The sequence below is a fragment of the Harmonia axyridis genome, chromosome 6 (assembly GCF_914767665.1).
Source record: "Harmonia axyridis chromosome 6, icHarAxyr1.1, whole genome shotgun sequence".
Taxonomy (NCBI): domain Eukaryota; kingdom Metazoa; phylum Arthropoda; class Insecta; order Coleoptera; family Coccinellidae; genus Harmonia; species Harmonia axyridis.
Window position 1 is genome coordinate 21,581,559 of NC_059506.1, and position 4,189 is coordinate 21,585,747.

Below are 4,189 nucleotides of genomic sequence, written 5' to 3' on the forward strand. Positions count from 1 at the left end.
GTTGCTAGCCTAATATGTAATGTTAGTGAATTCTAATGTAATGTTAGTGAATTCAAATGTAATGTTTCTTTTGATGTTTTGAGGCAAGGTCTGTAGATTACACAGGTTGCCTCGTAACTTGGATTGAAGAGTGGGGTAACGCGCGTCATCCGGTGTCTGTCGAGGTCTATAGAGTGTCTGTTTCTCCATTGGCCATCATTGACAGACATTTTATCGTAGCTATTTTATGGTTGAAGATATTAAAGACTATTTAGGATAGACTACGAACGATATACGCGATCAAACTAATAAGAAAATCCGTGAAAACCCATGATTTCATTGCAATCAAATGTTATTTATTTGAATGTGTAAACCGAGTGACGTCAAGAATGGTTGACGCTGATTGGTTGAAAGTTACGAGACAACCTGTGTAAATCTATAAACCTTGGTTATGAGGTTATTCATTTTATTTTATATATTTTTTACTAGTAGATAATAGATATACAACTGATTCCCCATGTAATTTGTTTGATGGGTTATAAAAACAATTTGTTCTTATCGTATATCTTCTTTCTTTGGAGTTGAGTACATTGAGTCGAAAAAATTGAATTTTGAATTTGAATAAATTTTGTTGAAAATCTTCGCGGTCTCTTGGACCAAAGGCTCATGGCATATTGCCAGTTCTGCCCCCCTATAGCTGCGCCACTGCATGGAACCACACCTTTATTCTTAATTCTGTCATCAGTCCGCAATCTTCGCTGATCCATCTTTCCTCTTCGATTTATAACATCTGTTTTCGGTATAATCACCAGTCGGTCCAGTTTACACAGCCTACTCCGATCGGAATAATGAAGAGGAACGTGACACATTTGCGTTAATTTTTAACACGTGCCCTGTCGCTGTTTGAGATAGATTCGGAAAACATATACACGGGGGTGTCAAACATAAATTAAATTTACTAAATATATACAAATTGGGGATCGACACATTCACGAATAGGTGTAGGGGGTGGAGTTTGGGCGTAATTGTGAGAAGACGTTGAATGTTAGGATGGTGGTTGAGACATCTGCTTTTGAAATTTCAATTGAAATGAAAGTACCGAAAGTTAACTAGAGGTTTGGTTAAGTTTAGTTGATTATTTTCAGTAATGAATCTTTAGAAACAATCGAAAGATAACAAAGGATAATGAGGAATGTTGCGCTATACACTCTCCTACTCTTCGTTCGAAAAAAATTAACCCCACACTCTAAAGAGTGGTTTAAACTCGATCTATAATACCTAATGGGATCTACGGTACTAAAGCAGTTAGATAGAAATTGATGGCATATTTCCCATCATTGATAAATGAGAGAACAAAAATTGGCGTAGTGTAAATGCTTTCAGATGGCATTTAATAGAAAATTTCTGAAAGACACTCAAACAATAAAAAATTTCTGCGAATATTTTTTATTGTTCAAGTATCGGATGAATTTTCTTTCTGAAATGTTTGATTAGATGCCATCTGAAAGCGTTTTAATACACTACGAGAACGTTTGTACTTTCATTTATCACTACTGGGAAAATTTTAAGAATTTATTTTTGTGAATAGTATTTGCATTGTACTCGATTATCTCGAAAATGGTACATTCTATGAAAAAACTTCAGAATTTTTTTTTTAAAGAAGGTATGTTGATTTCAGGAATGAATGAAAATTGGAAATTTCTCATTTGCATCAACACATAAATAACATCGCTGTGTATTCAAGTGCAATTTTCCATAGAATCTGTTGTTCTGCTGAAAAAAATAGTTTGTCATGAGTTTCTGAGTTATCATATAAAATTATTTTATTTCTAATTTGAATTAATCATTTCCACTTTGTAGAACTCATTCATTTTATACCATCAAGATTGTGGAAGTTAAGATGGTCCGGTTTAAAAAAAATTCAACTTTCGTTCATATTTCGGAAAAAAGAAAAAATACATAGACATGACGCGGTTTCCATTTTTTTTTCGTGTCTAGAAAAATGGCTCGAAATGTACCATCCATTGTGAACTCATGAGAAAATGATCTTCTTATATTATGTGGCAAATCCTTTCATTCTTCCATGCCTTGCAGAACAAAATCGTGCGAGAATATCTCAGATTAACACAGTTTTCAAGGTTATAGTTTATTATTATATGTTAGTTTTCGATAATCTCCTGTCACGGATTTATCTATTTATCAAATTTGTGATACAAAACTGTTCTGCCAACCAACATTTCTCAATGCAAAAATCGCTAAATGATATTTATGGCAATATTTCATTGACTCATTCTAACACTCATTCTTCATTTTGAATTTTAAACTCTTGAAGAATACAATACCTTCTGCACTTTTATTTCAAATAACTATTTTCTCGATTGTAACGAAATTCGAATGTGTGTCAAAATCTACTAACATAGAGTTGAGTCTGAATCGAGATAGTGAAGGTTGAGTGACCATGAATTTGTTGTTGTTTGAAAAATGGGAAAAAACGCGTTTCGTTTATTGATAAAACACTACGGAAAATACTGTACAAGTAAAGCTAGGCTTGATAAGTGTTATTCAGACTCTGATCCATCCACAACAATTGTTATAAGGTGGGATGCTGACTTCGAATTAGGTTCTAATGAAGAAGGTTCAAGCATATTTCGAAAGCAACGACGATTCTTTTAAATGGAAAGTAGGAGGAGTAAACTTGAGTATCACTCTTGAAGGTGACTATATATTGTTGAACAAAATCGAATTGAGTGAAAAAATCAAGAAAGAAGAAAAATCAAGAAAAATATGTTCCGAGACTTATTGACTGTGCTATGATATTTATTTTCATTTATTTATTTAATATATTTGATTACTACACCCATCTACAGCCTAAGTCAATTACAGAATGGGAAAAAAATACAAAATTACAATAAACAATATAAAAGTAGAATACACAGATAACATCTCATAGAAATTGCGACACTAAAACAGCCCTTTTTATATCAAAATAATTACAGCAACAAAACTCCAAAACATTCTGAACATTGCAAAAATCTTGACACATTCTGAACAGAGATATGAGGTTTTCGTTTCTAGAAAAAGATCTCGAAAATGTACCATCCATAGTTTTCTATCTTTTGTCGTTGCAGAGATCCAATCATTAGACATCGAAGTTGAACCACCCTATACATTATATTATTTGATCCAATTAATATGCTCCCTAAGCCGAACTATAGTCTCATTTTCTACGCCTTCCTCAAAAGTCAATTTCACGTTACAATCCGTAATTTTAAGATTCTCCCCAAATTTTATTTGAAATTGGTGGAAATCCAATATACTATTTCCGAATTTTCAATTCTCTGAGTTTTTCCATAGGTATTTTCGTTGTGGTTGCAATGTTCAACCAATTGATGCTAGATTTGCGGTTGGCTTTTTTAATGGTCAATTTCCCTTATTAGATATGTATACGATAATACATATTAAGTAAATACCATTTTCTCAATCAGTTAGTCCTTTTCATAATTTATTCGAAATTTCATCAAAATTTTATTCAGAATTCCAATCAAATAGCTCTTGATTAATTTGATTTTTCTATATAAGTTGTCATTTGAGATATTTAAAGAAATTAGAGGAAATTACTCATCACTGTGTGTTAACACCACAAAATCAGTCAAAGAAATATTTTTGATTATCTTAATGAAAATTTTCTCATGTTTATTTATTTATTCACTTATCTACATAAAAACTGTGGTAAATAAGTTTTTTTTGACCCATCAATAGTTCACAGGTGTCTAGCACTATTTTTTTTGGTCTAAAAATAATAAATTTCAGATATTTTGTCAAGATAACCATATGAAAAATTCAATATTTGCAGCTTTCTTCAAGAAAAAAATGGAATATAGAAGATAAAAACCCGGAATTTAAATTTTACCTTCACCGTTTAGTTCAGGTGGCGACAACTCTCATTTCTAAAGAAACTTCGCGGAGTCACCGACAGATAGCGAAAGGGTTAAAAATGGAACGAGATTCAACCTATTTAAAGAATCCGTTGAAAGAGTTGCCGCGAGTTCTGAAGTATTGATCATTTTTGGAGTTGTGAAGTTCGTCTATTCGCTACTAGATGGCGCAGAAAGTTCAAAAATTCATATATAAATGGAAAAATATATTTAGCATGTTCTTTATTTGGATAAACAAGATATCGCCTTGGTATTTTAATGGCTTATCGACCTTG